This window comes from Canis lupus, chromosome 12, assembly GCF_003254725.2.
Source record: "Canis lupus dingo isolate Sandy chromosome 12, ASM325472v2, whole genome shotgun sequence".
Lineage (NCBI taxonomy): Eukaryota > Metazoa > Chordata > Mammalia > Carnivora > Canidae > Canis > Canis lupus.
In genome coordinates this window covers 45,844,594-45,856,752 of record NC_064254.1, presented here as the reverse complement: position 1 = coordinate 45,856,752, position 12,159 = coordinate 45,844,594, and the positions used below count along the sequence as shown (strand labels likewise).

At 42.3% G+C, this 12,159-nt stretch overlaps 1 long non-coding RNA gene, 2 other non-coding genes and 1 pseudogene across 3 annotated transcripts; 3 read left to right on the top strand and 1 right to left on the bottom strand.

The window, feature by feature from the left end:
- LOC118350514 (ubiquitin-conjugating enzyme E2 variant 1-like) overlaps nucleotides 1–1,539 on the bottom strand; it is a 39,416-nt pseudogene extending 37,877 nt beyond the window's left edge.
- A 182-nt stretch (nucleotides 1,540–1,721) lies between these two features.
- On the top strand, nucleotides 1,722–3,738 carry LOC112658475 (uncharacterized). Its single transcript, XR_004804455.2, has 6 exons — nucleotides 1,722–1,866; nucleotides 2,424–2,473; nucleotides 2,569–2,651; nucleotides 2,736–2,796; nucleotides 3,108–3,180; nucleotides 3,409–3,738. It is a non-coding gene; the product is annotated as an uncharacterized LOC112658475 (long non-coding RNA).
- On the top strand, nucleotides 2,909–2,978 carry LOC112658784 (small nucleolar RNA SNORD50). Its single transcript, XR_003135960.1, has one exon. It is a non-coding gene; the product is annotated as a small nucleolar RNA SNORD50 (small nucleolar RNA).
- LOC112658783 (small nucleolar RNA SNORD50) lies at nucleotides 3,241–3,310 on the top strand. The gene has a single exon (XR_003135959.1). It is a non-coding gene; the product is annotated as a small nucleolar RNA SNORD50 (small nucleolar RNA).
- Nucleotides 3,739–12,159: the final 8,421 nt, after the last annotated feature.

Here is a 12,159-nt window from a genome sequence, read left to right as displayed (position 1 = left end):
TTGCAGAAAAGTATACAGATCTTATCTGTACACATGAAATATGAAAAAATACATACACATATTTGTATATGCATAGAGAGTAAAAATCTATAGTGGTTACTGTTAACAGTGGGGAGATTCTCACTGATATGGAAAGGGACTTTTTGCTTTTTATATCCTTCTGTACCATTTTGGTTTTTTCACTATGAGCAACGTGCAAATTTACATTTACATTGCAAAATACTGTATATAAGGGAAGGGGGAAGAAATGTGTGGGAAATATCAGAAAGGGAGACAGAACGTAAAGACTGCTAACTCTGGGAAACGAACTAGGGGTGGTAGAAGGGGAGGAGGGCGGGGGGTGGGAGTGAATGGGTGACGGGCACTGGGGGTTATTCTGTATGTTAGTAAACTGAACACCAATAAAAAATAAATTTAAAAAATATAAAAAATAAAAAATAAAAATAAAAATCTGCATAAGACCTAGCCAACTAAGTACCTCATCATTTAGGTTCCTGGTACAGAAATTTGCTCTTCACTATTATCTCTTAATCTGCAGTTTGGTCTTTGTTTTAATTTTCTAAAAGGCCTCACTCATCACATATATTCTTTTGTTCCTTCAACCAATCGTTACCGACAACCTACTTCATACCAGACAGAGCACACTGTTCTAAGGCACAAAATCGTGTGCTCCTTACACATGGGTAGGACGATACACCCACACATAAATAATAATTAGAACTGAGTGCCACGAAGATCTGAATTTTCAAATGCTACAATGTTCAAATGTCATGTGTGCTTGTGTGTGCCTATACACGTACTCGCTCACACGTACCAATTAATACAATCATTGCTACTGAATTAAGAGTCGTTTGTATATAGTATTCGGGGATATTGAACTTTCTCTTGCATTCATTATAACGAACTTAGCACAAAGAAATCAAAAACAGTAAAGGGTCTGTGTTGTCCGAATTTAGGCAAATTAGGTGCTTCAGGGCCTCAGCCTAAAGGGCTATTTACCTCTCAGGCTGGCTGTCTCGGGGACAATTCTAGGTGCTGACCGGGTAACCCACCGCGGGGCCTGGCGCAAGCACGCGCGGGGCGGGGCGGCGGGGGCGGCGGGGGCGGCCGGGGGGGGGCGGGGACGGGGGCTGCCGGGGACGCCCGCGCCGACGCGCACCTGGACCGCGTGCTCCGCTGCGGGCCCGCTCTCCCGGGGCGCGCGGTACTCCCGCCGGGGACCGCAAGAGGAATGCGGCGCTTCCACCAATGTTTTCACCCGAGCGCTTCTGCGCCCCAATTTCTCTCTCCGGGCGTGCGGGGCCACAGCGCCCGCCAGCTCCTGCGGCGCCGGCTGGGCAGCGACTCCCGCCCAGGGCCGGCCAACAAACCAGCCCGACTTCTCCAGAGGGCCGTGTGCCGAGGCCGCCCTGCGCGGCGAGACTCCAGTCCACTGCCGGGCCCGAGCTGGCCAAGCTGTTCCGGGCAAGCCTGGGCCGGAGCAGGCGGTGGCTTCGCCTCCCGACTGCAGCAGTTGGTTTGAATTCTGGCGCCACTCCCGCGCCACGTAGAGCCGGACTCGGAAGCGACAGATCGCCGCGCGGCGCGGGCGCGCACGGGGCGGGGGCGAGCGTGCAGTGGGCGGGCGGACTAGGCGCGCACCACGCCCCGGAACCAGCCTCCCCCGCCCCCCGAGAGAAGAAAGCCGCCGCGCGCGCTCCCGCGCTCTCCTCTCGGGAAGCGGCCACGCCCCGCCCCTCCCTCGTCCAATAGACGCGAGAGGGCGGGGCGGCCTCGGTCCGGCTCTGGAGAGGCTATAAAAGGAACTGCTGGAGGCGCAGCTCGGTCTTTTGCGTCTGGACTTGGGAGGCGCTGCTCCGGTGGAAGGTGAGTGGGCAGCGTGGGCGAGGCCTTCGGCGGGTGGGCTCGGGGCGGGCTGCGGCTCGCTGCGGCGCTGCGAGGCTCTGGTCAGCTGTGCCTAGAGCGCTGTGGTTTGGGAAGCCGCACGTGGGAAGCACGCAGCCGGGCCGCCACGTGTCGTCCGCGGTGGCGGCGGCGCCAGGCTTCGAGCTTAGGCGTGCGGAGGCTGGTGCTGAGGGCCACGAGCTCTGCGCGCGGCCTTGTTGAGCGCCGACACCCGACTGGCCGAGCCTGGGCAGCGGAGGGATGACGACCGTATTCCCCGCGATTTGAGCCAGGGAGTTAGATCTACGTTGAAAATAAGAGACCTTTACTACTAAGACGAGTGTCCCTTTATCGTCGCAAATCAAAAGGTTACTTGAAAAAATGGGCGGTCCCCGACCTTGTCTGAGATGGACTTGTACTGTGCCCAGGTGGCGCTGTGTGCAAGGCAGCCTAGTCAAAGAGGCAGGGTTCTAGTGCTGAAAACCTCCAACTGCCAGTCTGTGAGAATGCTTAGTTTTCAAAATATTGGTCCTCTGCAGGAACAATGGCTCTCGGTGGTGTAATGAAGCTGCTCTCTGAAGATGATGAGGTAAGTACGGTGGAGAGCTTCGTTTTTAAATTGAAGTAAACCTGTTGATACGCAGGAAAAGATGATGCATCATCTGGAATTTTGCTTCTTAACAGATGCAAAGGAAAACTCCAACAAAACACGTGAGAGAGTATTTGCTGGGAAATTACTTGGTCGAAACCTGACAGTCTTAACACAGGTATGTGTTGGGCTAATACTTGAATTCAGTAGGTTTACTCCGTAATGTAGATTAAATGAAAATTTTTTTCTTGTTCTTGAACAGCTTCCTGGGGATTGATCACAATGGACCTATAGATGTCACTGACTAGCAACCTCATTTTAAAGTAAGTTGTGTGGTGTACAAGATAACACTACAGTATTTCCAGCACCGTATTTACCTTTTAACATGCCTTTGGCTAATGGTTAATTTCACTGTTCTATAATGAATTCTGGTCTAATCAATGATGAAACCTATCCCGAAGCTGACCACCTGAAGAAAAGCATATACGGATTCGGCTTCTGAGATGAGACCAGAATAAAATCTGTTCTGTTGTCCGGATTTTATAACAGTTCTGTTAAGTTACAAATCTTGTAGGGGGAAAACTGCTACCTCACAATGATGTATTGGTGGGTTTTTGTTTTTCTTTGCCAACAGTGTGGTGGGGTCGCTGTCTGCCCATGGAAAGAGGCCAGTTTGTTGGAACCTTCCGAAGGTGTAACCCATCCCCGTGAGTGGAGTTTTTTTTTTTTTTTTTTTGACATTTGGTCATTGTTTTGTCCTTGGTCTTAATCTATGATGATCTTATCCCGAACCTGAATACATGTTGAGAAAACCAATACGGATCTGGCTTCTGAGATAGACCATTATAAGGACAAAGATATTTTTTTAATACTTTCGCTCTTCTGTCTTCTGATGTGGATCGTCTTGTAAATCTCAAATGTTTTTCCTTTTCTAGGGCTAATGCCACGAGATTTACTTGTATGAAAAACTGATGAAGAACAGCTCCTTTTACTGATACTGAAAGAAAACCTACAAATCAAGACAACATATTGATTTTTTTTTTTAATTTTTGTAAACAGATTATAAAGCAGCATCTAATCTAATGTATCCATAAGAAGCAATTCCTGGGTGGCTCAGTCGGTTAATTGTCTGCCTTCAGCTCAGGTCATGATCCCAAGGCCCTGGGATCAAGTCCATCAGGCTCCATGCTCCAAGTGGAGTCTGCTTCTCCCGCTCGCTCCTCCCCCTGCTTGTTCTTTGTCAAATAAAATCTTTTCAAAGTAAATGATTGTAATTAAAGCGGAGTCAAAATTTATGCTGAATATTGTGGGGAAAATCCATAGGTTTTTATGGAGAGCTGTGGTTTGACAGTATCACAAAATAAATAGAAATGTTAACTTTATGTGGGATATTAAATATTACTGGGTTAATGGTGAAGAAAATGGAGAGACCGCCTATTGGAGAGAAACATGCCAGTTATCAAAATGATCCGTCTGATTACTGAATCCTGAAATATTAGGTCTTGATGCAGTTGTAATTTGAAAGGATCCACAAAATGGAAAATGTGGAATAAAAATGAGCACAGCCTAACAATTATGGGTCATGGGGGAAGATTGCTGATAAAATCGGAGTTTAAGCTAGTCAAACATTGCACAGAATGGATTTAGCGTAGATCATAATAGCATCTGATCTAACCTAGATGGTCAGGCCATGCAGGATCATTTTCCCTAAATAGCTGCATGAATAAGTTGTTCCCAAACCCATATGTGTCCGTCAAAATAATAGGGTTTTTTTTCTTCTCAGCTTATAATGGGCTGTATCTTTTTCCTAAAATTGTCTACCTTAGTAAAATTTAAATTTTGGCCCCATGCAGTTAAAGAAGAGACTCCTGAGCCTGGCAAGCATGCTGGTTTAGTGGGCAGGTACATAGTGAATTTGCTCAAGTATTAAAATGGTGCACAAAATACTCCTTGGAACTACAGTAAAATCTTACTAAGGTTATTAATTCCACCACCAAGTATTCTGGGTCCCTGCACACTATTAGAGGTGGTGAGGAATTGGAGGGACCAATGTGGTCACTTTAAAATGGAAAAGCCAGGGGATTCTTGGGTGGCGCAGCGGTTTAGTGCCTGCCTTTGGCCCAGGGTGCGATCCTGGAGACCGGGGATCCAGTCCCATGTCAGGCTCCCAGTGCATGTAGCCTGCTTCTCCCTCTGCCTGTGTCTCTGCCTCTCTCTGTGTGACTATCCTAAAAAATAAATGGAAAAACCTGCTTTTTGCAAATTGCAGGAAATACAGACCAGACTTGATAAGTTTGAGAAACCTAATTGAGACCCCAGGGTGTGGTACCTTTAATGAGGCATTAAGGCTTGATGAAATCCAGCAATTGGAAAAGCTACTTGGCATAAGTAATTAATATCTTGATATTACAAAAAGAAATGTGGAAAGCTGTGTTGCCCTGCCACCACCAATCATTTAGAAAGACCGGATCAATGGGTACAATGTATATAAAATGGAGTAGTTGGGCAAAATATTAGGTGCTGAAATTAAAATTCCTCAATTTTATAAAATGTTTTCTAGATCAAAGTTCTGGGTTAGGGATCCCTGGGTGGCGCAGCAGTTTAGCGCCTACCTTTGGCCCAGGGCGCGATCCTGGAGACCCGGGATCGAATCCCACGTCAGGCTCCCGGTGCATGGAGCCTGCTTCTCCCTCTGCCTGTGTCTCTGCCTCTCTCTCTCTCACTGTGTGCCTATCATAAATAAAAATTTAAAAAAAAAACAAAAAAAAGTTCTGGGTTAGTAACCTTGTTAGTTGCATTTATCATTCAAAAAAATGCCTGCATCTGTATATGTAAACCAGTGTGTAAGATCAGTTTCAGTCATCAAAGTATCTTAAGTACTTAGATACCACAGTTACCTACTTGGACTTGTTTGCATAGTAAATTTTAGGTGGACAATGAATGATAAAAAAGATTGGGGGTCTGCGGGAAATTTTCAGGGAAAAGTGTACCCTTTTGTCAAAGCTGGCAAACATCACTTCAAAACAAGTTATGAAATAGACAATCTGCTTTGGAGCACTCTGACCTCTTTTCCTGCAGTTCCTTCTGTTTTTGTTCCTTTCCCTTGCAATCAGTCTGGTAATACGTCATATTTCTTCAGTTGATATAATCCAAATTAAATTAATTTGTGTATTGCACTGTTCAGGGCTCTGCTAAGGAGGCCAGAGGTGAAACCCTTCCTATGCCCTTTATATCTTAATAGTGGTCCAAAATGCCATGAAAATCAAAGGCAAGCTATGACATTAAAAAGTACTGTGAGAGAGAAATACTTAATATCAGGAGATTGAGCAAGTGAATTGGAGTCAAAATGAACTCAAATGTGAGGACTATGAATTTTTAGGCATAAACATTTGAAGCAAAGATGGTATGCTCCAGAACCTGAGAGTGATGAATTGGGAATTTGGGTACCAATTGGGTGGTTAGATACAGGACAAATTAGATGGAGGATAAGGCTGAAGTGTATGGAGGCAACAACTGTAAAAAGCTATGGTCATTTGAATTACCTAAAGTGACATTTTCTTCAGTGGGAAGGCATATAGCAGAGAACTACATATTTAGTCCGTTTGATTCTGCAGTCAACACTTGAACAAATGAGTCAGGACCACAAAGGTACCATTTAGTGAAATTAAGCTTGAAAGCTTAAGATGTTACAATTAATCATCAGCTTCCATTTTAAAATTACTAATTGATTAAAACTTCTAGTAGATTGGATGACATTTTTCATTCATACAACAAAGGTCTTGGCTGTTAGATTCTATTAGCCTTCAGCTTTATGAATGCTACCATACCATGTAATACCTTTCTATTACCAAAGTAGGTAACTACTAGTTATGACCAGGGACCTTAAGTTATCTGGATAAGGGACTTAACCCTTCTGAGCATATGTGCGACTTAATAGAGAACTTATGGAGACTCCAAGCCTTAAAGACCTAAGGAATAAAAGAATATGGCTGTAATAGATGGATCTGCATGGTTAGGACTGATTTCAGAAGTTGAAAGCAAAATCTACATGTCTGGCTTTAGCCAAAAGGAATTCTTTTCTCCGCCTTCCACCATGCTTCCAGGTTATCTTCAAATATAGTAGGCTCAAACCTACCATTTGGTGCTTTCTATAATTAGTTCTGTTGCCAGAAATCTAATATCCACTGCACTTGGCTTCCCAACGAAGTGCCCTCTGAATCAGTTATGCCCTCATAAATCCTTATTGTTTGCCTAACCTGTGTGAAATCTTTTGCTTGTGCTCTGGTTTTTAACCTCGCTTTCCCAGTTAGAATCTTTATTTGAATTCCAGCCTGCTAAGATAGTCTGCCTGCCTTTTGCTAGTCCTTCCTCCCTGGAGGTGACACTCTCCCATTTCTTCACAAAAGCTCAGTTCTAGATCCAAGTAGTACTCATAGCATAGTATAGTATTCATAATTGCCTGACGGAATATTGCCACTGCCTCTGGCCTTTCTCCACCTCACTGATACTGCATATTTGGGTATGTACAGAGATCAGATCAAAGCACCAGATTAAGTTTTGGAAGCTTTATAGACTATCTTGGGGTGGAAGGAGAGGGTGTCTTTCCAAAATGAGAACCAGAATCCTCAGTCTCATTCTCACAAGTCTTGGCTTCTTCCCTTTACCACTAGCACAGTACTGAAGTCCTGGCATGCCATGTGGCTGAGTTATAACAGGAAATAAGAATTTAATCTTACAGAATCCCAAATTGAGTACAGTATAAACCAACCTATTTGGGAACTCTGTCTTAGTTATGCTTACTCAGTTGATTCCAGTTCTCTTCAAAAGAGTATTCATAATGGAAAAAGCATTTCAGAATACTCAAAATTTATCATTTGAAGAAAATAACATTTGCAAATATAGTGCATTGCTTTACTGAGGTCACTAAACTTTTGACATACGCTTGTGTCCTAACTAATTGGTGTACAACAAATTGTACAGTTTTAAATGTACAGTTTGGTGAGTTTTTCCATTGATACACACCCATGAAATCATTACCACAATCAATAATGACCATCCATTTCTCCCAAAAGTGCTCTTATAGAGGCTTAATTTTGAACACCTTACATTTGAGATGGCATCTAATATCCAGATGAAATTTTGAGTTAAGTAGAGAAGTATGAAGTTCAGGGAAGAGATCTGAGCTGGAGAAATAAATTTGGGAGTCATCAGCATGTGGTGGCGTATTTAAAGCTATAAGATTAGATGAGATCACCAAGGAGTGACTATAAATAGAGAAAAGAAGTGGTCCAAGAGTTGAGTCCTGGAACATTCCAAGATTAGGGGATTCCAGGTTTAGTTGAAATCCTGAAGATTGTTTTGTGCCAAGGGACAAAAATTGGGAAGCAGAAATCTGTTGTCAAGTCCAACTGCCATATCAAGAACAGAAACTAGATGGAAAAGGAGTTCTGGAATGAAAAGGGTGAAAACTAGCAAATAATTGCTTGGGGTCTAGGTAGGGCTGGAGATAGCCTTGATTTAATGCAGAGCCTTCGCATGGAAATTGAAGGAGTTAACATATGAGAACAACTTTGTAAAGTATCAGACAAAATAGTCCCCAGAAAAGAATGAGATAAGGAATTTAGGAAGTGTGATAGGATTTTCATCAGACACTGTCTACTTTGAGAAGTGGAGTTGACTACAAATAAATTAGAGGTTTGTCTTAATAGTACTAAAGTGCCTACTGAGACTGAAAACTACCAAAAGTTGAGCTTCTGGTTTTGGCTCAGGGTCCCTGCAGGGAACCTGCTTCTCCCTCTGCCTATGTCTCTGCTTCTCTCTGTGTGTCTCTCATGAATAAATAAATAAAATCTTTTAAAAAAATTATTAACCTTGATCCAGGTCGATTAGGGGGAACAAAACAAGGGTCCCAAGTAAGACAAAGTCAGATATACCATGGAAAGACACTGATGAAAACTGGGTAAAATAAGTTCCTCTCCAGTTACACTACAAAATGACCCACAGCATGTTGTAGTCTGATTGTTGGTTTATCTCTCTCTGGCCCTAGAATGTGAAGTCTTTACAAGAAGAAACTGTGCACTTTAATCTCTTAAATTCTGCTTAAAACAATGTAATGACTCCTATAAAAATTGCCTAAGTGGAATTCAATTTGTATATTTAAGGTAGTAATGATGATGTGATTTAACCTCTCAAAAAGGGGTAAAATAAATGAGAAGAGTTGGAAGGTGTTAAGGACAAATATTTGTGTCACCCAAAACTCATCTGTTGAAGCCCTAATCCTAGGGCTAGCTATATTTGGAGATATATTTGGAGATAGAGTCTCAAAAGAGGTAACTGAGTTTAAATAAGCTCATAAGGGTAAGGTTCTGATTCAGGAGGAGGTCTGTCCTCCTTTTTATAAAAAATTTAAAAAAGCAAAACACCATAGAGCTCACTCACTCTCTCTCTCTAGCACACCCATAAAGAGGTCATGTGAGCACACAATATGATGGTGGCCACCCACAAGCCAACGCAAGAAGCCTAAAAATGTTGAACTTTCAACCTCCAGAACCGTGAGGAAAAATCATCTCTATTGTTTAAGCTACCCAGTCTGTGATATTTTGTTATGGCAGCTCTAATAGAGTAAGAAGCAAAGGATAAATGGCCACTGCTATAATTTGGGGAGTTTATATTTAGCTAAAGAATTATGAGTAATAACTATGAAAAAAAGCCCATGGAATGTAATCTCTCTGGTCTTACACATTTTCCTTTTAGGTATCTTTTTATTACATTGGAAGTAAATCTACAATGTGCTTTCTTATTGAATATTAATAAACACAGCTGCCAGTCACAAAGCTTCCTCTCCACTTGTTTTAACATCATGTTCAGAATTTTTGAGAAATAGATAATTTTTCAATAAAAAGTATCAGTAGAGAGGGACATCTGGCTGGCTCAGTAAAGCTAGCAACTAGATCTTGGGGTCATGAGTTCAAGCTCTACATTGGGCGTAGAGCTTACTTTAAAAATTAAAATTAAAAAAATATATATCAGTAGAGAAACCAGAGATTAAAATGAAACTATCTCAGATAAGTGAATGTTGTCTGAAGTCTTAGACTTCACAGGAAAGACTTTTTGACATAAATGGAATTACTTCTTTCATATTCACTTCATATAACAAAAAATGGCTTACTAAATTTTTCAGTCTAAAATTTCATTTTTCAGGACACTTGGGTGGCTCAGGGGTTGAGTGTCTGCCTTCGGCTCAGGGTGTGATCCCGGGTCCCCAGATCAGGTCCTGCATCAGGCTCCCCACAGGAAACCTCCTTCTCCCTCTATGTCTCTGCCTCACTCTCTGTGTCTGTCATGAATTAAATAAATAAAATCTTTTAAAAAATAAAATTTCATTTTTCTATATGAACATTAAGATTGTAGTAAGATTTAAAAATTAACATTTTTTGTAACTGGTAAGTCTTACCTATCATAATTTTGTTCCCTATTTAATGAAAAACAGTATAAAATAATGACTGACATTTTCAGTTATTTTATTTTTCACAGTATTTTGACATATATCATCTTCATTTCTCCTAGAGAAACCCTGGAAGGTAGGTAAAGTAGGCATTATTTAGTATTCATATATTTTATATGTGATAAACTAAGATTGAGGTATTAAAATATAGGCTGGTTAAGGTCTAGATCACTGGATTTTATCATCTCTATATTTTGTGCATAAAAATACTGTTTTTTAGTTGGGTGCTACATTTAAGAAAAACACTGACAGACTAGGAGGCATCCAAAGAAAGAAGACAAAGGCTCTAGAAACCATTCATTCTGGACAATATGTTAAGGACTTGGAAATATTTAACCTGAAGAAATGAAAGTCAAGGGAAAACATGATGACTATTTTTAGATATCTGAAAGTGTATCAGGTAGGATAATAGTATAATAGTATATTAATAATAATCCCATGTAGTAGTTAAGATTATTATGCCCATTTTACAGATGAGGAAGTTGAAGCTTAGAAAAGTAACCTAATGAAGGTCACATGGGGAGTGGAGGAATTAAAATTTAAAATCTGGCAGTCTAATTCCAAAGATGGTGTTCTTACCACTAAATACCTTCCCCAAAGGAGTAGTTAAGTGTTTCTCTAGAAGGCACAAAGGAGATCAATGAAATAAAAAGAGGCAAACCACAACTGAACCTAAAAATGAAGTTCCTGGGGGCAGCCCCGGTGGCGCAGCGGTTTAGCGCCGCCTGCAGCCCAGGGCGTGATCCTGGAGACCGGGGATGGAGTCCCATGTCAGGCTCTCTGCATGGAGCCTGCTTCTCCCTCTGCCTGTGTCTCTGCCTCTCTCTCTCTCTCTGCATCTCTATGAATAAATAAAATCTTAAAAAAAATGAAGTTCCTAATATGAGAATGCACAGCCTCCAAACCATGGTCTCCTGTCAGTTTAATTTGGAGGAAGAAGGCTTGGCCTAATCAATTTCAAAGACCCATTGAAGTCTAAGTTCAGATTCTTGACTTGCCCAAGGTAAACCAGCTAGTGACCAAAACGACAACCAACATTTTCTATCCCTTTCTTAGTCTAGTGTTCAGTTTCACTAAGTATAGTGCCCCAGTTTTTTTTCCAGTGGCAATGTCAATTTCCTCAAAATTCACTAATCTATGGGAAGGGGTAAAATCACATTCAGTTACCCTAGTCACTGCCCACTGTTAATACAGAACCTGTAGCCCCTCCAAATTCCTTCAGAGAGGTCTGGAGTGCCCATTAGAGTATCTCACATGTATTCACGGATAGGCCTCCCAATGCCCTTCCTGATAATTCTGTTACTGTGGCCCCTCGGTTGGGTGCCCCCCACATCCAGTGCCTCCCACAAAGCATCAAAGTCTCCTTTCTTGCTAACACTGTCATAGTCCAGAGCAGTGTTATCTTCTCATATCCTCCTTTCAGTGCTATGCCTCAGAAATTAGAACTCTGTGGAGTTCTGCTTGTGCCTTCTGTCTCACAAAGCCCCTCAGAAAATAGCCCCATCAGCCTTTTTTCATAAATGTTTTTACATGAGGGGCACCTGACTGGCTCAGTCTGTAGAGCATGCAACTCTTGATTCCAGGGTCATGAGTTTAAGCCCCACATTGGGAGTAGAGTCTACTTAATAAAATAAAAAATAAAAACGTATCATAGACATTTTTCCATGGCACTGAGACTTGGTCCCTGTAGTTAAGCTTGGGTTTAGTACTTCCCTATCCTACTCCTCTGCCCCATCTCTGATCTCTTCCTAGCAGACTCCCACCCTGCAGTTCCTCCTAAGAATCTGGAAGGCTCAGCCTCATCAGTCCAGATAAATCCAAATCTCAGATTAGGCTTAACCATGCTATGTCAATAGTAGCCTGAAATCCACTTTTTTTTTTTTTTGAAGGTTTTATTTATTTACTTTTTTAAAAAAAGATTTTATTTATTTATTCATGAGAGACAGAGAGAGAGGCAGAGAAACAGGCAGAGGGAGAAGCAGGCTCCATGCAGGGAGCCTGACATGGGACTCGATCCAGGGTCCCCAGGATCACGCCTCGGGCCAAAGGCGGCGCTAAATCGCTGAGCCACCTGGGCTGCCCTATTTATTTACTTTTTAAGTAAACTCTACAGTCATGTGGGGCTCGAACTTACAATCCTGAGATCAAGTCACTTGTTCCACTGACTGAGCCAGCCAGATGC